Source organism: Protopterus annectens, chromosome 12.part0 (assembly GCF_019279795.1).
Source record: "Protopterus annectens isolate FY-2018-M chromosome 12.part0, PAN1.0, whole genome shotgun sequence".
Lineage (NCBI taxonomy): Eukaryota > Metazoa > Chordata > Ceratodontiformes > Protopteridae > Protopterus > Protopterus annectens.
The window spans coordinates 1,353,270,312-1,353,295,811 of NC_056746.1; positions in this window are offsets into that span (position 1 = coordinate 1,353,270,312).

The following is a 25,500-nucleotide window of genomic DNA, read 5'->3' on the forward strand; positions in this document are numbered from 1 at the left end:
GCATGTATAGATATCCCAATTAACACAAAACACAAGATTTGCAGCAGTTACATAGCAAACAGAACACATGCATATATGACACCATAGTGGCCCTTACAATGGCATGCAGGTGACATTGTCTGTAACAGGCCATCTATGATAGTATCCCAACATGGAACATGACTACAAACACATTGCATAAATTGTACAATACAATATATGTCCCAACAATAGGTCTGCTGTAAACATACCCATTGAGTTGTGTGATCAGATTGTTGTTCAAGATATGGTGGGGGGGAGACAGAGATGTGTATTAACAACAATGATAACCTTGCAGTATGAGGTCCTCAGACCTGTTTCCATCTTTATGTCTTTCAGGCAATATATCGAGGGAATGCTTGCCAATGTATACAGCGGAGAAAGATGTCATCATCTCATACCTGGTGCAGCACTACCACACCTTGTTTAGCCATACAGCCCATGATCTGCAGGAGCAGACCACCCTGTGGAATGATCTTGTCCACAGGGTAAACGATGTCACCCTGCATAACCGCAGTTATGAGCAGGTCTGACATTGATGCACCGATCTACTTCACCATGCCCATCGGCATGCTGCTGCAGTTAAGGGGAACCAGCTTGCAACAGGGGTCATGCCATTCAGCCACCCCTGACATATGTTGAGGAGCTGCTTGCCAGCCTTGGGGCACCTGCCAACCTGCAAACACAACACCTGGTGGAGAACATAGTGGAGGAGGGTGCTACCCACTCACTGGCAGAGGAGCATGCAGGTAAGGCCACAAGGCACATCAGTAGACCACTGTTGCGTATCCATCCGCATCTGTAGAGTTAGATCATGTATATGTGAGATAAAATATATATATATAGTCTGTTGCTGTGTTGTAATAAATAGATGTGTATTGTCTGTAGTATTGTTGGCTTGTGCTGTTGATGCACTGTAATGCTGCACTCACCCTGTACCAATGCCACAGGTGTGGCTATTGACATCACATTTCTCACACAATTATGTAGGTCCTTCTGGTGTACCTCCAGGGCAGGTATATTGCATGCACACATTTAAAACACCTACCTATAATGCATGCTGTACATGTTCACATATTGCTGCTGTTAACTGCACTGCATCACAGTGGTCACCATGATGGTGTATCTGAAGGGTATGTCAAACTCCTGCAATATAACTAACATCACTTCATTGCAAAATGTGTGCAGAGAGATGAACATAATGGTGGGACAAATGGCCTATAGTAGGGACATGTCTGAAACATCACCCTTATACAGTGCTACAGCAGTGTATATACTAGTATTGCAATGGCAACTGTTACAGATCTACACTACGGCATATCACAATACTTCAGTCCACAGCCCTTACAATCTGCAATGTGGTCCTAACATGTGCAATGTATGTGTAATATGGAATCCTGTGTTAGGACAGCAAATATGGGGAATACATACCTTCACAAACACTGGACGCATATGTGTGCATTCACCCCAGATAAAATATAGTGGAAGCAGTTGTTGAGGTACCGACAGCATGCATTCTTCATGAGTATGGACCTTCCAGCAAATACAGGTCCCCAGTGTCACACCAATAAATGGTCTGCTGTCCAAGACATTTGGCCATCAAATGTGCCCACTTACCTGCAACAGAGGCAGCCGTGGCTTGCACATGCCATGGCGTGGACCCCATACCCAGCCAGTAGCACCCTGGAGATGGACATGTAGCCATACCTCACCATTGCATATACCATGGCAAACAGTGCAGTCATGTATGTGGTGAGGATGTATGGGACAGGATTAATGTAGAAAATAAACAGATGGCCATCCAAGACAGATGATGTCACATGTTGCAAACAGGTCATGCAGGCTGCCTAGTAACATGCCACAACACTGAGGGAGTTGCAGGAATGTCTAGCAAGTACTAGCTGTGCAGTACTTGTGTCAGCAATTACCTGGACTCTGCGTAAGTGTGGCCAATAGGTTAGGGTAATCAGATGGGACAGTTGTACCACAGGAAACATCAGCCAGGCTTCTCTACAGGTAGCGTATGAATAACAGAAAAGCTCTCCAAAAGGCATGCATTGCAATGTGTACTGGTGTACCAAGACCATGTTGGAAACCTACATACAGTATTAATTAAGATACATGTGCTGCACAACCAGCATCTCACCCCACTTCAGGCCCATCATCCCCATCTGTACCTTGCCTGTGCCAGTGTATACCTGTATGTTTGCTATGCATTAGCTGGGACTAGACTGGTACACATGATGTTCAGTGTTTGGGACACTGCAAAATGACACATCTGTGTAGACCATAGTTGTCAAGCATCTGCAAAAAGGCTGAGGGTGGGGAGGGGGGTCATCATGACACAATAGTACACTGAAGCAGAGATCCAAAAGATGCTACATATGGCTGTATCTGCACACAGTTAAGGTCAGCAACTGTGGTAGACATAGCCCTGACTCCACAGCAATAGTGACAGCAGTGTGTGACCTCCAAGGGATGCGCACATGAGTTGACCTTGCAATCATGCAGAGATGGGGACATTTGTAGGCCACACTGACCAAATACTGGCAAATGCAGATGGCCCATGCTAGTATACCTCTGCCAGGAATAGTGACTGCTGTAGTACACATAACAGTAGGTGCAAAAAAACATCATGATAAGGGCATGCACACATATGCACCTGCAAATTGTATGCATCTCAATCAGCATCTGCACAACTAACACATTTGTTTGACACAGCATTTGATTGTACAGGTCAGATGTCACATATCAGGTTCATGTAATGTTAACATATGCAGTAATGTGGTCCTATGGCATATCAAGGAAGAGGGCGTCATATCAATAAGGATGTGTACACTCCCCATAGCCATTGTAACGTTTGAAGGTTGTCACTGTAATTGTATTGTATTGGCCATACATGCACCGCTGATGATGAAATATGTAAATCAGACATCAGGCATTCACAAATGACATCTGTCCACATATCATCCCAGGTATGTGTCAGACAAACACATAGGGGCTGTGCGCAACAGAGCAAACATAACTGACACAGTAATACACATTCAGCAATGGTGTGTACACCTGTGAGGTGTGGTGCACAGCACATGCCAGCATGCCAAACAGGTGCACAGCAATACTGTGTACATGAGTGCAGTGTGTTCCAGGGGAAGGGGCATCACCTACTAACACAACCCATGCATCACAGAGATGTATAATGTTGCTAGAAGGGATTGACTATAGCTGCACTGCATGCTGTTGAGTGCCATATGTCATGCATGTTGACAGATGGGTAATGGGAGGTCTGTGCAACGTCACCTGTACGTGTGTGTGTGTGTGTGTGTGTGTGTGTGTGTGTGTGTGTGTGTGTGTGTGTGTGTGCATGTGTTGGAGTGGGGTATGGGGTGTTATTTTGTCTGTAAGTGCAATCTGGTGGAGTGGAGGGGGGTTGATGTATGTAGAATGTGTGTGTGTATGTGTGTGTGTGTGTGTGTGTGTGTGTGTGTGTGTGTGTGTGTGTGTGTGTGTGGGTGTGTGGGTGTGTGTGGGTGTGTGTGTGTTTGTGTGTGTGTGTGTACTGTTAAGCAATGATGTACAGGTCTTAAAGTGCATTTCTTGTTTTCCCCTCACAGGTGGCATCCCTCCTGCAGACAATCTGATGTTGGTATCCATACAGACACTGATAATGATGATAGGTGTGTTTCGGCACAGGCAGGGTTGTCAGAGGCTGAAGCTGCTCCATTGTTTGACATCCTGCTGTTATCCACCCCATCCCGCACACAGTCAGGGTGTCTATACATACCCCATCACCAGTGGCCATAGCAGAGGGACAGTTGGTGGTTGGTGGCAGGGAACAAAACAATCTGGTATCTATGGCACGTGTCTGGACACAGCAGCCATAGCTGGATGTCCGGCAGGGTACTACATAGGCAGATGTACAGGGTGCTCGTTGTAGGGCTGCTGGTCATCGTGCCCCTGGCAGAAGTGCCACATCTGGTACCACCAGACACATGTTTCAGGCTGTCATAGAGGTGCAGGCACGTATGGAATGGTACACCAGACAGGCTCCGAGGCTGCAGAGGGCTACTCATTCAGCTGTTACTGACAACATGCGTGATCTTGCAGGTGCCCTCCATTATTATACAGAGGTCATGGATAGATGGTGGGGTGAGATGGTGGGACTCCATGACTGTGGATTTCCCATGCTCAAGCATGTGGTGGGAGTGGTGCGACAGCCACGTGGACGTAGGCCAGCTACACCAACAGCTGGAGGTCAACATGGATGTGCAAGGACACCAATCTGCTCCCGTAGTGGCAGTACCAGCTGCAGCAATGCAAGGGGGCGCTGTCCACACTACACTAGAGCAAGCCATGTGCATGTGGCCCTGGACAGTCCCAGGAGGGGCCTGGTTCCAGTGGACATATGTTATCATCAGGGGAGAGTACCATATCATGGCTTGTACCTGGATGTGCCTGTGGAACCCCTGGCAGGCACAGGTCTCGTGTCTGTGGCCGGAGGCAGTGAACTGCACACCCTGCCAGGTATGGTCTGCAGCTGTCCAACAAGCACCTGTATAGGGCAGCCACATGGCAGGACTGTGTGCATGCATACTCACACAGAATACAAACACAGCTAGGGCAACCCCATGCCTACATACACCACAACACCATGGCCATATCAATAATTAAAACCCCTCACTCACACACATGGTATCAAATGTATGACTCAGCCTAGGTCTCTGGCAAAACAACACACCCTGTGCATATGATGATACCTGTGCCACATCCCTGTCATCCATAACATTGATGCAAGGACAGGCTAATATGGTTCTGATGCACACAGTGACTGTCCTACAGTGTACCAATGAACTGCTGTGTAACATATTGTCAGCAGTAAAGTTTAATGCTTACATGTCAGAAAGTGTAGCTGTCCAGCCATGATGCATTGTAGCCGTTATTAACACTGAGTGATTATGTTCTCCATAATGTAATCCGTTTGTGCTGTAGGTGTCCATGTGTCAGCAGGAGGATCTTCTGCTGTCTATCCTACAAGGGGTATGGCACTGTGGTGACACCTTGGCTGTGCCATATCTAGGGTACAGGTGAACGCATGTCATAGGTCTATGTAACAGTTACTGCATGTGCCCCATTGCTGATAGGTCTGGGGGTAGTGTATTCAGCTGAGTTCATGGTGACTGCTGTTAGCAGCCATTCTACAGTGGACAATAGTAAGTGTACTGGGTGGTATACACCACATATTTGTGTATAACACACACTGAGGCTTTAGTGTTGATGGAATACACAGAGAATACTGTACACATGGATGTATGTACCTGTGCAAGGATCCCATTGTAGCCTATGTAATTCCACCAAGCCAAAATAAGCACAACACATTGGGGAATAAGCAGTCTGCTAATTTAATGTCATTGATGATGGTACTGGCAGGGTATATGTCCCCTTCCCCAATGTAGTACAATCCTCAACATGGTAAACATTTGTGTGCTGGTGTGGGTGGCACACCCCTACCCTTTGGAGGGTGAGAGGTGTCGTAAAACCACAGATAGTGTAATAGACAACTACCTAACCTGTTAATATGAACTGTACAGTATTACGGCCAGCTAAGCGGGGGGGATACACTCAACAGTAACTGCAATGATGGTGGCTGTGTCCACAACAGACACACCCAGCCATATATATACCAACCCCAGTATCGCTGCACACCTATACAGTGGGGAAGAGGGCATTTACACATCTAACACTACTTGTGATGGAATGTATGTCCACAGGATAATACCTGCGAAATGTTAGCATATGCCAGGCAGTTCTTGGACAGATGACCTCCTGGGACATGTATATTCTGCAAACAGAAGTAGATTCCTCCACATAAATGCACACTCTTACTTGGCAACACTGGGACTAGACTCCTACCTAGGTATGGAGTGCTACTGATGCGTGTGGCTTTAATTGCACACACCACACAGCTTTTAGGATGAGGTGTGTTTCAGGTTACATGTTACATGAAGAACATCCCCAGGCATGTACAGTATGGTAATGGGGATGTACTGGTTGTTTTTGGACAATACGTAGTGTGACATACCATCATACACACACTAACAAACACATAGTCAGACACACATCTGAAAGACCCAGGCCTATCAATGCTAACTACCTTGTCAGTGTGTCCATTGTGTTACAGGTAAGTTGCACACAGCACATGTATAACTGGGCTGGATAGTGTTATCAGTTACCTGTATGGTTGATGGTGACAGTGGCCCCCATACAGTGGAACATGGGGCATGTACTGGGGGTACCATGATGTAACGACAGTATAGCCAGCACCCATACCCAACTGTGGATATTGTATGCACTGAAACCCATGATAACACTTTGACATAAACACCATCACACACTCACCAGGACTGCAATACAACCCCTTGTCCATCCCAAGAGTGTTACTACAGGGATATGCATCTAATGCACATGCCACAGGCATAGTAGGGTGATGCATTGTCATGCCTCTCCTATGGTCAGCAACATAACTATCCCTAATACTGTGTGGCAATGCGTATTGTAATAGGAGAATGTGGACTCAGCATGCTGTACCCTACATATATACACATATGCACACATACACAGACTTGCCAGAATTCAGTGGGTAACCCATGCCTATCAACCCATTTGTAGAACAGTGTTGTGCAGGTACTGTAAGGCCCAGGTAGACCTTAGGGAGAAGAGTGTAGCAAGGTACATGTATTGTCCAATTCAGCAGCAGCCACATCTAACTATGCCAATGAGGGTGCGGTGGGTGTGAAGGGCCTCAGGGTATTCCCAAATACAGGTCTACAAACACACAGACACTGATATTCTCAGTAATGCACACATACACATTTTCATCAGTGCAGGTGTTCATAGGTGTGTACCAGGCTATTGTCCATGGAGAGATGGGAAGTGTAGGGAATGTGTGTACAGGGGTATCATGCCACCTGCCATGTGCCAGCAGGCCATCTATCAACAGATACCACTGGGGAGATCCTCAGGGTGAGAGTGACCTGCATCAGCTAATCATCTGGGTGCCTCTTGCAGATGGCCAGTGAGGTGCTCCAGTTGACATGTATCCAACATGTATTACATAATATGGTCAGTGCCTGTCTTGGAGATCTGTACCCAAGCATGTCCTGTTGACTTTGGCAGTGTAGTTGAGGTATCCATGGCATGCGGTGCGTACAGAGTGTGGATTCCTATCTGTGGGATTCATAACACAGCTGGGCAGACATGTCAGTGTCAGTCAAGCATAGATTGCCTGTAAGTATCCAAGATGGATATTTGACATCCGCACATCTGTACAGAGGACAGGCAGACATCAGCTAACCAACTAGCTATGCATTTGGATGAATGTGTTGACAGATAGATGTCTGACACTGATAGGTATGCCATTAATACATGACGGCAGCCCTCACTTACATGTGCTATACACACAGTAGTCTACAGTTATTTTCCACATGCCAGATCATTATCCAGTAGGAAATATTTAATGAGACACAGCTCACACACCAGGAACATGACAGTGAGGACTCAAGAGTCTATCTTTGCATGCAGAGGTGTTTGTTTCCAGTACTACAATTTGCAATCTACTCTTACTTGGGAAAGGACTGTCAACAGGAGTAATGTAATGATACACTACATCCCAGTGTGACTGCATATAACCTGGAATACTACCCATGGATGTAACACATTCAAATGGAAAAGAGTGGTGTACAAGCCATATATACTCATGTCCCAGACAGTAGACTCACACACCTTGATACTGTAATGACAGCACATAGACACATGCTATGTACATGGCATTAAATACACTTAATAAAGATGTCATTACCCTGCTATGTTATCAGACTGGAATGTGAGCACTGGTTACCAGGGCTGAGCCATGCTTAGCAGGTTTCAGCAGTGCTGCAATATTACAGCTAAGCACATTTGCGCACTGGTAAGCGAAGCCTACATGGTATAAGTGACTGTACACTTAATCATATGTTAGCACCATGTAGCTTCATGCGAACCCACACAAACATGCTTAAAGCTGCTCAAAACTGACTTAACCCCTCTGTATCCAACAGCCCTTGTTCTGCCCAGCAACAAAATAAACAGCCCTTCCAACTCTAGAACCCAGGACCCTGTACACTATAGTCACAAAAGTTAACTACTAAGCCATGACAGCTGTGAAGATAGTTGCTGTTTTTCCAATATATCTGTCAGTACACATACTGAATAGTATTGAACAATTGCTGTGACTTCTACAATTGTGTAGTACTTGTTAGTGATATTATTGTTGAATCATGTATGTTGTTATATATAAATATACATATATCAGATAAATATGGTGTGATATATCTGGGAAGGTATACACAACAGTAATGTTTACACATAACAAGGATATGTGTGTATGTATTATGTATGTGTGTGTGTGTGTGTGTATATATATATATATATATATATGTGTGTGTGTGTGTGTGTGTGTGTGCACATGTACATACATATATATATATATATATATATATACATTTATATATATATGTATATTACATTATATATATGGCCATATTTAAATCTGTGTGTGTGTGTATGTATATATATATATATATATATATATATATATATATATATATATATATACATACACACACATATATGTTTAACATATGTCCAGAACATGGAGTGGAGTTATACCTTAAGACCAATAGTCTCAACCTCTTAGTGCAAGGGGATGTTGTGTAAGTATTGCAGGTATAAATGTAGACTGTTGCTACTGTAGCAGGGAATGTCTTAACAGAAATCTGTGTGGGAGGTCACATCTGCTATTGACATGTACGCCATCAGTTACTGGCAGACATCCTAAAGTCATTATAGTACAGTACCACAGACATCACAGTAATGGTCCTGTGCAATACAGCAGAGATATGACCAATAAATATGAATAGTCTGACACACTCTGGTCAGTTCAGACGTATACACAGAACTCCTTAGTGCAAGACATGTGGACCAAGCCTGACAATGTGGATGTTAACAGCCATGTAAATGGGTATATAATGTAAATACTGGAATACATATGCCCACACAGTTTATGCATTTACACACTCCTGTCTGTCCTGACACATCAGTGGTGCAGAGGTCACATGCCCACATACTACCCACTAGTTAGTGATATACATCTGTACAGCATCCCACTGCTTTGTCAGAAATACATGACAGATATGGTGGCCCGGCAGCAGTACATCTGACAAATATCTGAGCATAACATCACACTGGGTAAGTACACTGAGCTGCTAGACATGTCACAAAGCACGGTGCAAACTACAGGCAGACTGTCACAACACTGGCCTACATGTCTTATGGGGGAATACACATGTACCTGCAAATATAGCAGGCTCTACAGGCATGTCACAGCACAGAGTAACAGACACCTGGGAGAAAGTGCATACCCACAATCAATGTGAACACAGCCACATATGGTAAGCATGCTTAATATTACAGTATATGGACTGTCTGATCAACACCATCCTCATATGTGTCACTCACACACTAACCCTACATATACTGGGCCAATACACAGTCTATTCCGATGCCTGACTGTGGCACGGGACATGTGTGTGTTTGGCCCTACAAACATGTAAGCCAATAGGGTACCATACACTGGAGCAGCATGTAACATCAGATAGAACAGGAACAAGAACAATGACATCTAAAACAGTCTGTACATGTGCCAAGGTACATATTCACAATACGCACGCTGTCGACAATCACCATAAGTACACAGACATCACTACTGTACACACTATGACAGAATGTCCAGGTTTTGTCCTCAAATATAACCCATACTATACATAACATCTCTAGCAGTCTGATATCTCACTGGCTTGTTATCAGGTATGATGTCAATAAATAATGGTGTACTGAACATATGCACCTCTTACTGCATGACATATGTACAAAGGTTGACAGAGTTGTGGCTGGAAGCACAAACACAGGGCCAATATTGACATGTTGCTGAGATAACTTCATACATTTACTGGTGTAACAGGGTTTGTTGTGACATATGTCCTATGAGAGATATGAAGTCAGTAACTCACATAGCTGTCATCATGTACTGACTGCAATCCTCAGACTATGCTTCTGAAGTTCTAAAGATAGGTAATCTATGAGTAACACAACACACGTAAGACTCCAAACACTGGCCAGTCTGCAGATAGCCCTATAGATGGGAGTTTCCTCAACCACATAACACTGTCATGACAGGTATTAAATCATGTAGACCAGCCATATCCACATAAACCCTGTTAAGCCAAAATTACTTCAAATGCAGAAGAGCAAGACTTACATTCTGTAGTCATGTCTGGAACATCCCCCTCCTGTTTGTTGGCCTGTCTCCACAGTGTATGTTGTTAGAGGTATATCCCAAACACCGATAATAAGTCCTGCTCACAGTGAATGAAAAGGGCCAACACCCACATGATGTTCCTAGTTATAGGACGGTGCTGTGGTGCAGTGGTAGCATTGTCACCTCACAGGAAGAGGTTTCTGGTTTGATTCTCGGCTGGGGTGCCTTCTGTGTGGAGTCTGCATGTCCTCCTTGCATTCGTGTGGGTTTCCTCCGGGTGCTCCGGTTTCCTCCCACATTACAAAGACATGCATCTGGAGCCTTTCTCCCCAGGCCTCCACTGAAAATTGGCTTTGTTCCAAATCGGACTTTTCCTGGTTAACAAATGTTAAATAAATAAATAAATATAGGAGTGTGTTTCCATGCAATTGGCTATGGGAATGTTACCACAGCTGTTCCACATGCAATCAGTAAGTGGGGGACTGCAATTTGTGCACAGGCCATCAGCTGATCATGAACATCACTTACAAAATACAAGCTGCTGCCTAAGTAAAGCAGGTGTACTTCTCCAGATCCACCAGAGAGGGAGTGAGAGAGACAGACAGAGACAAAGTAAGACAGGGAGGGGGTAGGAGAGTAAAAGCTAAGCATGTTTGTGTCACACGCTTACCAGTACAGGGTTTCAAACCCCTGCCTATGTATTGCTATTACATTTTGATACAGTTATTGCATGCGCCAAAAAGATTACATGTTGGGGAGCTGTCCAAAGGTATATTTGATGGTGAGTGACATCAACAACAGTGATAAAGGAGGGATAAGGTAAGTGTAGTACATGTGCCTGTCCACAAGAACAGGTGTCAAGGATGACACAGCCACACTATCTCAGGGACTCACACACATTATCACAGTTGGCAGGGTCAGGATTAGAATTCCTAACTAACTAGTTTGCTACACTACAGTATTACGCAGATATCACATGCACTGCAGAGGTTATCAGGCTGATATATGGGCAAAAAGGGTATATCAAGGTGTCTGACATCAGAAGGCATGCTTCACTAGACCAATGGGAGGTATAGTGAGTGGGAATGGCATCCAAATCACTGTCCTGCTCACACACACACACACACACACACACACACACACACACACACACACACACACACACACACACACAGGTTTGCCAGTACTGACATGCACGGGTTCATTGCTTCACAGGTGTGTAGTGGCTGACTGTGCCAGCAGGCTGTACAAAGCTAGGTAAAGGGTACACCTTGGGATCATGCCACATGACAATGGTCTGCTCAGCGGTGTAGTCTCAGGATTGGCCCACACAAGTCAGTATTGTATTCACCATCTACTCATCTGGGTTACTATTGTGGGTGGCCAGTGCTGTGCAATGCTTGCCAAGTATGTGTTCTATATTTCATAACATGGATGGTGTCTGGGATGTGCACACGTCCCACATGGATGTTCTGTGACATGTGGAAGTGTACCAAGGGTGTATGGGGCAAGTTGTGTGAACAGATTGTTATCATCTGATGTGCCATTCCTGACCTTATGTGGTAAGAACTGGCAATGGAAACCAGATTAACCCTGCACTTACATTGTCAGCATGATACAGGTATTCATTGTTGTCAGTGGCATCTGTTTATACAGGGCATGTGTATAATGCGTTATTTCCTTTGTGGGTTACATTTGCTGACTCTACAGTTGTTGCAGGCGTCCAGTGGGGAACATAGCAAAGGACCACTGTATGCAATGATTTGCCTCTTCTAGGGATGGGACAGGGTGCCATGTCCTCTGTAGTCCACTGCAATCACACCATGGTTACTAGCTGTGGGCAATATGCAGGGAAACTACCAAACATAGGGGTTGTTGCTTAGCCAAGTGTGTTTGTGTATAAGACATGGGTGGAGAGTGTTCTCTGGGTAATACAAGGGTTGCCTATATTGTTCCCCAATCCATTATGTTACATGTAGGGATATGGATTGTCTACACCAGCCTCTCTGCTGTTTGACATCTGTTGTCCTTGTAAGGTGGACATTATGACATATAATAGGCCCACCGTATAAGAAATTTGCAAAACCTGCTCCACAATGAGTCCTGTTATTACACACTCACAGCTACCTCCACACAGGATACTAATGACAAACACACACACAGAGTCTCACAGTTGCCATCTCTGGGATTAGAGCTCCTACCTAAATCTTACATCACACTTTAGCATTATGTAGTTATAGCATGTGCCATGGAGCTTACTGGACTTACTTTTCCCCAAAGATGTATTTCAATGTGAATGACATCAGTAGGCTTTCCAAAGTAAGGCAATGGGAATTGTATTGACTGTGAATGGCTTCAAAAACATTGATCCCTACACAAACAAACACAGAGTTTCATAGTTGCCATGTCTGGGATTAGAACTCCTACCTAACTATTACATCACACTATAGCATTATGCAGTTATAGCATGCACCATGGAGCTTACTAGGGTACTCTTTCCCTAAAAGTGCATTTCAGGGTGAATGACATCAGCAGGCTTGCCAAAGTAAGGCAATGGGAATTGTAGTGACTGTGAATGGCCTCAAAAGCATTGATCCCTACACAGACAAACACACACACACACACACACACACACACACAGACACACACACACACACACACACACACACACACAAAGTTTCATAGGTGCAATGTCTAGGATTAGAACTCCTACCTATCTAGTACATCACACTATAGCAATAAACAGTTATAGCAAGCGCCATGGAGCTTATTGGGCTACTCTTTCACCAAAGGTGTATTTCAAGGTGAATGACATCAGCAGGCTTGCCAAAGTAGGGCAATGGAAATTGTAGTGACTGTGAATGGCCTCAAAAGCATTGATCCTTACACAGACACACACACACACACACACACACACACACACACACACACACACACACACACACACACACACACACAGACACACACACACACACACACACACACACACACACACACACACACACGCACAGTTTCATAGCTGCCATGTCTGGGATTAGAACTCCTGCCTAACTAGTACATTACACTGTAGCAGTACACAGTTATAGCACACACCACAGAGCTTACTAGGCTACTCTTTTGTTAAAGGTGTATATCAAGGTGAATGACATCAGCAGGCTTGCCAAGATAGAACAATGGAAAGTGTAGTTCATAGGTTCATAGGTTCATAGGTTGGTACTAGGCTATCGGGCCTAGGACCAATTCAAGCCTAGCCATGACAACTCCCTGGCTATTTCTTCCCACAATATTTACCTCCCTGGACACCTGTCTAGCAGGGTAACTGACGTGATCCCGGGGTGAATTTCTTATCTCCCATCCAATCATCCAGGTTCCTTTTGAAGAGGGCCAAAGAGGCTTGACATGTATGGGCAGTATATTCCAGAGTCTGGAGAGTCTCTGGGTCAGGAACCCATCCTTCCAGCATGTTCTGTTCATTGTGGTGACAAGGTTTGGATCCCTGGAGCATGTGGCTCTGAGGGATTGGGATTTCTTTAAGTGTAACATGTCCAACAGCTCTGGGTTTGACATAGCATTGTATGTTAAGCAGAGATCGCCTCTGAATAGATGATATGTGACAGAGTATAGCTGGATGATTTGCAGATGGTCAGCATTGGGCATCTGCTTTAGGCCTGTGATTCTGCAGCCTTTCTAGTTGTTGCAGATGTCTTGAGAGGTACATACCAAATGGGGCATTGTATTCTATACTGGGTCTACTGAGAGATGACTACAGTGGGACAGCGGCCTCCCTTTTTTCTGGATGAAAAGCCCTTAGTGATGAGGTGTGCCACATAGGCGGATTTTCTGACTGTTGTGGCAATGTGGTTATCAAACATCTGACCACTGTCCACTTGTGTCCCTAAGCCTCTTATCACACTTTTGGTGTTTAGTGTACTGCCACCTATGTGGTACTTCAAGGGTACATGTTCCTTCCCAAAGGGGACAACTATACATATCTTGCATTGAGCTTAAGCCCATGGCTCTGGCACCAAGCATCTCTTTCTGTAAGACCTTTTTTCAGAATATCCACATCATTTGGGGATTTAATATTGGCTCCCAGTTTGCAGTCATCTTTGACCTTTATTAGCCAGAGCCCCTTAATGTTGGCCTGTACTTCAGAGCAGTAGATGCCAAACAAGAGGTACTCCAAATGTCACTTGTCTGGGGCTGGATTTGGAGTCACCTACTTTTACAGTGTGGGTTCTGTCAGTACAGAAATTTGCAACCCATCGAGTGATGCAGGGATTAATGGCCAGCTTAGTATGTTTATCTATGATTCCAGACTGGGGGATGTTGTTGAAGTCCTTGGCGAGGTCCAGATAGGCTGTGTGAACCGCCTTACCCTCATCCACAGCTCTGGAGATTGATTTGAAGAAGTCAATCAGGTTCAGGAGACCTAATCAGCCCTTCACAAACCCAACCTGGTTGGGGTCCAGTGATTGCAGATTGCCAATGTCTTTGTTGATAAGTTATATGATAATACATTCCATGGCCTTGCAGATCAGGCTCATCAGACTGCTGTGGCAGTAGTTCCCAGGATCCAGGCTGGATTCCCCCTTGTGGACTGGGATAACTGTAGCTGTGCACCACTCAGTGGGCACGAAGCCTGAGGTGTGGCTATGATTACACATGGCACATAGGTGAGGTGCCAGTTCATATTGTAGTTCATGTAGTACACGGCCCGAGATTTTGTCTGGTCCCATGGATGCTGTCTTCTTAGCTCCGGAGAGTGCTTTTTTTCCTATGTGGTCGTTATTACCAGAATATGTCAATCTTTCAGTATTAAGATGGGCTCTTTAGGGGATGGGAGGGGGGTGCAGTTGGCACTGAATTGATCTGCCAGGATATTGGCAAAATCCTTGGGATCAGTATATTTAATGCCATTCTGTTGTAGCTCCAGGCAGATCTGAGCATTGCAATTTAGATTCCTGACATAGCTATGGAACGGCTTGCAGTTGTCTTTGGAATCTTTACCTATATTATGTTCATAACTAGCTTTGGAGGATTTTATGAGGGATCTTGGCTTCTTACTGAGGCTTGTAAGGGAGTTTTTTGCATCCTGGGTATTTCCTCTTTTCTGCAACTGTTTCTTCCTTTTGTTTAAAGTTTGTTTATGGCAGGGGACCACCACATTGGCTTACTTTTCTTGGAGGGGAGCATCTTGGTTCTATTTGGGATGGCACAATTCATGCACAAGTGGATGTGGTCATACAGTGCCTTAGTGTAGGATTCAGCAGTCAACTTTTCAGTTTCTGTCTGCATGGGTGTCATGACGTTTGTCACATCTGACATGTGGGGCATGAAGTTGGCTTTGGAGACTTTTTTTATGGAGGTTTCCTTACTGGGGCTTGGGGGAGGGATGTGGATGTTAAGGGTGATTAGCTTATGGGTAGACCTGACCACCGATGGGGTGACCATAAGTGTGGAGCATCGATTTCCCATGTCGGTAATGACCAGGTTTAGGATATTGAAGCCCCTGGTGGGGCTATGGGTTACTTGATCCAGGGCATTGGGAGTTATGACGTTCAAGAACCGTTGGGCACAGGTGTTGGTACACAAGTAGTTTTCCCAGTTAATGGCAGAGTAGTTGAAATCACCCAGTATTAGGGTGTTTGGTTGCATCTTAAAAATTTCCATTATGTTTAGAAAGGTGTAGTGGGAATCTTGGGGCATGGTGGAGGATCTGTAGCATGCTATACAACTTGGATTGCAGTCTCATCTAGTGTTAGTTGCACCAGGAAAATTTCAGATGCATTGTATTGGGCAAGTAGCCTGGTGGTGTGAAAATCGTTGGTGAATATGGACACTCTTCCACCTTTACTGTTTTGGTCCTGGTTTGGTGGCCGACAGGTGTGGTAAGAGCTGTACCTGGTATTGCAGGGGTGCTCTCTGGAGGTTTGGATCAGGTCTCTGTTGCTGCCCAGATATTGATGTTCTCAATTTTCAGGGGTGCCTGGTGACTGTGAATGGCCACAAAAGCATTGATCCACACACACACACACACACACACACACACACACACACACACACACACACACACACACACACACACACACACACACACAGCATCATAGCTGCCATGTCTGGGATTAAAACTCTTACCTAACTAGTACATCACACTGCAGCATTACATGGTTATAGCACACACCATGGAGCTTACTGGGCTACTCTTTCCTCAAAGGTGTATTTCAAAGTGAATGACATCAGCAGCCCTGCCAAAGTAGGGCAATGGATATTGTAGTGACTGTGAATGGCCCCAAAAGCATTGATCCCTACATAGACTAACAAACACATGCACACGCAAAGTTTCACAGTTGCTATGTGTGGGATTAGAACGCCTACCTAACTAGTACATAACACTACAGCATTACACAGTTATAGGATACACCACGGAGCTTAATGGGTTATTCCTTCCCCAAAGGTGTATTTCAAAATGAATGACATCAGCAGGCCTGCCAAAGTAGGGCAATGGAAATTGTAGGGACTGTGAATGGCCTCAAAAGCATTGATCCCTACACAAACACACACAAAACAAAGTTTCACAGCTGTCATGTCTGAGATTAAAACTCTTATCTAACTAGTACATCACACTACAGCATTACGCAGTTATGGGACAAACCATGGAGCTTACTAGGCTACTTTTTCCCCAAAGATGTATTTCAAAGTGAATGACATCAGCAGGCCTGCCAAAGTAGGGCAAAGGTAATTGTAGTGACTGTGAATGGCCACAAATGCATTGCCCCTGCACACACAAATGACCAACCACACACAAACATGCACACACACAGTCTCATAGTTGCCTTGTCTGGCATTAGAACTCCTACCTAGCTAGTACATCACATTACAGCATTATGCAGTTATAGCATATGCCACAGAGCGTATAGGGCTAATCCTTCTCCAAAGGTGTATTTCAAGGTGAATTACATCAACTGGCTTTCCAAAGTAGGGCAATGGGAAGTACAGTGTGTGCGCATGGGCCATAAACCATTCATCTGGAAGCAGACACACAACACTCAGGCACACACAGGTTTAAATTTAACAGGTACATGTATACAACTGCTAGATAAATAATGACTTGTACAGTCATGTTACACAGTTATCACAAGCACCACATACACTATAGTGCTGAGGGATACCAGAAGCAAATGTCTACAGTGATTGACATTTGCACATCATATGGTTTTAGCCAATTGGATGTGTGCTGGGTAGGGCAGGCCTCATGATGGGAGGCTCTTTGTCACTCTCTGTCACTCTCTTCCACACATCTATGTATGTGAAAGTTTGGCCTATTATAGTGTGTTGTCCTTGGATATATGTGTGTATTCCTGTCCGATGTTTGTGCAAAGCATGACTGGTGTGCAATGTGGAGTGTGTGCACAGACATCTGTGACTGTCAGATATGTGTAGTCCACTGTTGTTGCCAGACATGGGCTTCATTTATTTAAGTGTGGGACCATGTCCATTATGACCTTCTGTATTGAATGTGTGAATCCATTCCAGGTAGGTTGTACTCCAGTGCAGGCTTTTGAGTTCTACACCTACAGCTAGCAACCTGTTTCTGCAGGACATCTGTAGATTGGTTGACAATATGGGTTCAGAATGGGCAGAGGAGAGTGGGTTACTGTAGGTAATTGTGTCTGGGCTGCTTCTGCTACATGGTTTTGGTATTAGCAGAGATATTCAGGCATATGTACTGTTTTACACTGTGATGTTTTATGTCATCAACTACTGTCAGGTATACATATTTGCTTGCAATAACTTCATGGTAAACACAGGATGAATGAAGCTATGTCCAGTATTTATTTATTTATTTTATTTATTTATTTATTTATTTAACATTTGTTAACCAGGAAAGTCTGACTTGGAACAAAGCCAATTTTCAGAGGAGGCCCTGGGAGAAATGCTCCAGATGCATGTCTTTGTGATGTAGGAGGAAACCGGAGCAGCCGAAGGAAACCCACACGAATGCAGGGAGGACATGCAGACACCACACAGAAGGCATCCCAGCTGAGAATCGAACCAGAGAATCTCTTGCTGTGAGGCAACAATGCTACCGCTGCACCACTGTGCCATCCAAGTGTGCTGCAGTATTGTGGTCTGCAGCCTACATATTCTTGCACAATCATGCCATTCTGGAGAAGAAGCTGCACTCACTTGCTGATGGGTCTGTGTAAATGGTTCAGCACCTTGGTACAGTGGTAGCTGAGGATCCCATGCTTGTACATCCATCAACATGACAGTATGGCCATATCCTGCTGTAGCAATACCTCACAGCTGTACAGATTCACACAGGTTACCCAGAGGCAGGGCTCATATTTCTGGTCAGTACCCCTTCACATTGTGGTTTACAAACAGGTTTGTAGCCACCCATTCCTGTGTTTGCAGGCAGGAATAGTATGTGCACATGGCTGAGCTTTAGATTTCACACACTCCATGGCGTCCATGCTCCTACCCCCCTTTGTTATTCTATCCTCTTCTAAACATTATGCAAACATTATCTGTTAAGTTCCCTATAGTTATCACTTCATCCCAGCAGTATTTTGTGGTTGGTCCACAGTTCATGCAGTAGGACATGGTGGACATGTTACTGGGATTTGTTGATGTATCCTTGCATTTGGGTTCTGTGGACTGTGTTATGTTGTTATTTGGGAGTCCATGAGATAACATACATTGGTAGTACGGGTGAGACATAGGCGTTTGACAGAAGACTGTAGGGCATTTGGTAGTGATGCAGGCCATCTGTAGCAGGCCATTGCATTGTGTCACTTCTACAGTCCAAGGCTGCAAGTCACTATATTCCCCTGGGGTGACAGTGTAGGTACTCAAGGTGTTAATGTTAATAGCTTCTGTCATTATTAATCCAGTGGTGTGGATGCTGGCAGGGTGCTGCTTACAGCTAGGGACACACCTGCATGGGCCACCTCTTCAGCATGCTGCATTCTGTGGCTATTCCCATACAGAGGTGGAGGGGTCATATTATACTCATTCCCAACAGCAGGGATAAGACCTGTGAGGTACCTGTGGCTGATGGTGGGGTGAGCTAGGTGCATGTGTGATATGGAAGCTACTTGCTGCTGACTCACAGGTATACATGGGGCATTCCACTTATGCTGGCTTGTGCAGGGACATCAGCAGTTTCTCAATACTTCATGCCTGTGACCTTTGTGATCTGCCATTGTTTGGCTAGACAACATTGATATTCCATACTACAAACCCAACTAATGTGTTGCTAACCTGTATGTACAATTCAAAAGGTGTGTCCGTTTGACAGCAACATTTTATACACTGTATGTCTAGGGTACTTCCGCCTGTGTACTGTTTGTATGTCTGGGCCCACATTCATGCCATGTCCATCTTTCAGATGGTGACAGATATTACATCTGAACAATTACTATGGCTTACTGCTGGAATGTGTCTTGCTGGAATGCATTGTGTTTGGCACTGCAGTTATGAGAACTTGGCCCTGTCATCGGCAGTACTGGCCAATGGCCACCAGGACAAACCAACCATGCCTACATGCTGACCACTCTCACACAATATACAACACACACCAACCTAACACACACAGCCCTGCATATTGTACAAGTGCTACAATCTATCCTGCTACTTTGGCCAGCTCAGGTAATCTGTGCTCCACTGTTATTATACCTACACATACATGTTACTGCATTTCTACATAGGATTGCGGGGGGGGGGCACATCTCGCAACTGTACACATTTGCTATGACTGTACTGGTATTTCAGGTACTCCATTTCATTCTGCATTCTGCCTATCATAAAGTCCTTCAGAAATAACATCTCACTGCCTGACCTGTTGTAGTCTGTCTGTGTAGGTCTGGAGGGGGGCTGTTCTCCATAGCCATCAATCAGAGGCCTTAGCACAGCATTTGTCTGTGTTTTTCTACACCTGTCCTGCTAGCTGAGACTGTTGTTGGGTACGTGAACCTCCCTGACTGGCATGTGTGTGTCATATGGTCACACATTTGGCCCACCACATTTCCTGCAGTAAGTTTTGTCATCTTGTCTAGTACTGGCTACTGTGGTGACACCAGTATCTGTTACAGATTTCATGCTGCCAATATAGGTGTCGACTATCTGCTGGCATCCCATTCAGCCACCCAATTCCCTTGCATGCTCACATCCATACCATAGATACAAGTAACAATACATACTACTCCATTCAGCAATTGATGTTGAAAGTGACTTACCTTGTAGCTGTGCCAGTATTGAGGATGGTGCTGGAGGGCTGACTATGTTGGATGCACATAGTACACTACCTATACATGATTAAGCACAGGTAGTGTCATGTTGGCATCCATTTTACTGTATGTGTGAGTCAGAGAGAGGTATCATTCCCTGGGTTCTTACCATGTCAGTGTATGTGCTATGCGTACCCTCTTTGCCAAGGCCTAGGTATACTGGGCACGCCTCCTTCTGCCTAATGGGGCAGGCTCAGGTTGTTCCTCCTTTGAGTCACTCTGTGCCTGTGCAAGCCTTGGCAATGGTGGGGGGCTGTGTGGCCCTGCCCCATGCTGTTCCTGCTGCAGCTGTTTCCGCAGGATCATATTGTGTAGCATGGCAAATACAATGACAATTTGGGTACATGTAGCTGGTGAGTACTGCAAGGCTCCGGCAAATATGTCCAGGCACCAGAATCATGACTTTAGCATCCCAAACACATGCTCTATTATGATTCTGGTCTGTGCATGTGCATCATTATGGAGTTCATGTTCGGGTGTGTGTACATTTCTGATGGTTGTCATCAGCCACGGCTCCATTGTGTAACCAGCATCCCCCACTAGGTGGCCATATGGGATGTCCCCATTGGCAAATCTCTGGTACAGCTGCATCATATGCCAGATGTGGGAGTCATGATAGCTTCCAGGGCAGCCAGCACACACATTCATTATAATGCCCTGGGCATCGCACATGACCTGGCAATTGATGGAGGGGAAGCCCTTGCAGTTTATATAGACTACTCCGCTCACCGAGTGGTGCTTTGATGTGTACGTGCGTGCAGTCTATAGCACCTACTACCTCAGGGTATTCTGCTATTTGGTGGAAGAGATGTATATTGCTGGTCAACACCTTACGGGTGTTGAGGAAATATATGTGGTCACCGACATGTGCTGACATGGCATCCAGGAACTGGTGGAGTAACCTGGATGCTGATGCCTGTGAGTTCCCCATGATATCCCCAGTTCACCTTTGAAAGGTACCTGTGACTAGTATTCTTAGGCCTACACATACCTTGGTATCCACTGGGATGGGTTCCCCTCTGTTGGTTCTGTGTGTGAGGCGTGGCCGGCACAGCTCAACAATTTGCTGTAGAATGTCCCTGTCCACCTTATAGCGCTCCACTATCTCCAGCTCATGTAACTCCTGGTAGGTTACTCTGGGTCTGTACACTCTTCTCCTTCTCCTCACTGTGGGTTAGTCATCAGCATTCCCATCCTCACCACCCTCAGCCTCTTCCATATGTTGATTTATGAGAGCAAATGCAGCCCCTATCATTTTGTTGCTTTTTTTAGGTAAAATTTCCCCATTTGTGTACACCGGTAGTGTAGAGTTTGTGGGAAAAAACAGAGTGAAAGTTGTTTGCATAGTTTATACTAGTGTGCTGGGCTGGGCTGGGCTGCTGCCTGTGTAATTGGCTGATTCTGATACATTTCACCTGCCAGCTATGCTAGTTCTCCTTGATTACCTTCCTACTGCTGTTTTCCCTTCCCATTGCCTTCCTGTTTAAGCCCAGAGGCGTGCCACACAAACACAGTGCTGAGATGTGCACAGAATTGCTATTTCCTGGTTTACTTTTTTTTTGGCTTAAAACCCAGTGCAAGGCACGTACACCCATTTAGGCAGTGTAAAGTGTGCTTGGCAGCTTCAGACACACTCCCTTCCTTAGCTCTGCTTAGGGCAAACCCAAGCCACAGGGCTCCAATAAGCTTACAATATCCCTGGCACACCCTTCTATGATGTCTGCTAGCTCTTGGGCTTGCACCATGGTCTTCCTGCACCTACACCGTTGGGTGCAGGCTAACCATGAGGGGGAATCTTTGATTCAGTATCATTCCCCTCATTTGCATAGGATTGCCTGCTAATGAGTAGTTACAAGTCCCACACTGAGCCTTCCCCCTTAGCAACCACTATTCACTGGCCTTGTTGTCTTCTGCCATTGACTATAATGGCAAAATTGTGATTTTGCAGGGAAAGCTTTTTTCAGGGTTTTTTTTTTATTTTCCAGCCAATCCTGTTTGTGCGCCGCTGCCCTATGCTTAAACGGCCGAAATCAGACAAAAAAAAAATAAAAGTTATTTTTTTCATTTTTTGCAACTGTTTTCCATGCCAATGGCCATATATTTGGCCATTGGCATTATTTAAAAATTATATACACCCTTTATTTGGAGCTGTCATGTCTCCATTTTATAGTTTGCAGAAAATTAACTCGGTTACTAATCAAGTACATTTCTGCAGATTACACTAGTCCTGCACGGATGGCAGCCAGCTTCCTGGATCGCACATTCACCTCATGTGCATGGTTTTCACCTGCAAATGGGATAATTTGCATGCAGGAGCTGTGTCCATGCAGGCATAGTGCAGGAGCGCTTGTGCACATCCTGGGAGCTTGTTCCTGGATCTCTCTGTGGCCATATTGCCTCCAGCAGCTCCTGCACTATTCATGCATTCTGTGCAGAGCTTGCTGAATCCTGGGGAATGCCTTTGACTCAGTTAAGTGATCATGTCTATGGCAGGTTTTAGAGACAAAAAGTTTGAGAACAGGTTTATGTCTTGGGTGAAAGCCCTTTGTACCTCCCCAACATTTCAAATGATGGTGAATGGGGTCTAGAAGAGGATTTGATTTTGAGAGGCAAAAGGCAGGGTTGACCCATGTCCATGGAACTGTTTTTACTGATGATTGAGGAGATGACACTGAGAGTGAGGGATTATCCTGATGAGATGAAGTGGTTAAAAGGCGTCTGCACTTTATACTATTTGCAGACAATTATGCCTTACTAAGTACCAATATTTATGAGGTGATTGAGGGGGTCTTGAAGAAAATTTTCTATGAATTTGGTGGGATGTCATGTCTTCAGTATAATACTCTTAAGACAGTCCTAGTTTCATGTTCAGGATCAGAGATGGTCATGTTCTGGGGAGAGATGGAAGACTAATTTCAGCAAGAATAGGATATTTTCCTTAGCTGTTTGGTGGGATGGGACTCCCTCATCTGGGGAGATATACACAGTGTCATATGAGTGATTTATAGAGATCTATGGGGGGGGGGGCTAGGGCAATTTGTCAACTTCTACAGAGTAGGTGGAAAGCTCAGGAAACAAACTATATCAACAACCCAAGACTGAGAAATGGTATGGCAAAAGCAGAATGATATCTGAATCACTGGCTGAAACTCAGAGAACAGCTCCTTTGGTTACTCTTTTACTGGTACCTTATGCTGGCAAAACAACCATGAAAAGGTAGGCAGCAGGGAGGCAGTCTCTTAGAGATGTGCACAGGGCAAAGTGGATAGCATGCATATGTTTTGGGAATGTCCCAAAGTCCGTGCTGGGATAGGATACAGGGACCAGTTGGATCCATATTAGGTCCTGCTCTGGAATGAGATTGAAAATTGTGGAATTTTGGAGTCATTCCAAGGACTTTAAGGAGGAGATTGGTTGAATGAGAAGTAGCGTAGTTTCTAGCTAGCATTCTTAACATTTTTGTGCAAAACATTTGAAAACTAGTGGCTATCATTATTAGATTTTGACCTTTTCTTGAAATTGCACTTCAGTCAGATCATACATGTTTATAAAGTTTCTGTAGTCATTCTGTTTAGAGGTTTCAAAGTGCTACATTGACTAGATCACAGTACAGGTATTTAAGATGAGTGGAATGATGTGTGTGAACTCTAAGCTGTATGGATAATAAGACATAATTTTTATATATATATATATGTGTGTGTGTGTGTGTGTGTGTGTGTGTGTGTGTGTGTGTGTGTGTGTGTGTGTGTGTGTACATATATATATATATATATATATATATATATATATATATATATATATATATATATATAGTTTTTGTTTTAGAAGTTATATGTTTTGGATTTTTTTTGTTTTATACGTTGTTTCATTTTACATTTCACATTTTGCTATTATATTTTCTAAATAAAATTTTGTTAAAATATAGTGCCTTCAAAGCCTCTGTGTATTATTCACTGCTCACACTCTCACATAGGGTTATACTAGTTAATAGACCTCTGTGCATGCACCCTTTGGCTAATCAACATTTAACCGGCCATTATATTTATACGATACTGTGATCTAATATGCTTGACTCAGTGAATTGAGTTGAGAACTGCTACTGTGAACAATAAACACAGCTACAAGTCTCTCCAGTCCTTTGTCTACAATAAGGGACCATTCAAGAAGTTGTAATACAAATTATTGCAAAGGAATGTGACAGATACTTCAGAAGCGATAGTGACTTAGACAAAGTCTAGATCTATTTTGGGGTGCAAAAGTTAATAAATAGTACAAGATCCTAACTACTGATATTTGTAATGGAAATGCCATACTTTCCTCTCCAAGGTACCCAGAGAAGAGTTTAATGACATTTAATAAGGGTGACAATCTTAACTTTGATCCTTCTCTTCTATTGCAGAAATAGTCATTGATTTATGTTGGTTTCAAAGCTCTTAACTAGCGGATCTTGTTTTCTTTAATATTTATTACCCATTTGAAAGATTCCCCCAATTTGTAAATTATTTAGCTTCTGTAGAAGACACATTTTAGGTGCTCATTGGCAGCCCTTAATGTTTAACCCTTCTTCAGCAGTTGTGTTTCATAACCAATATATTGTTTGATTTAAGACAAAGTTAATTAAGATGATGAAGTTCTGAAAGAACTTAAGTTAAAAAAGTTTGAAAGGGCCTAGCAAGACATGTTTTTAGAAATGTGTACTGCAAGATGAGGCATTCTAATATTGATGAGTCCTGGCCTACAGCTTCTACAGTTGAAGGGAGTGTGAGTAATGTGGACAAACATCAGCCTTAGGATCTCTAGAAACTTCTTCTATATAGTCCTCAAGGAGATCACAGCAGA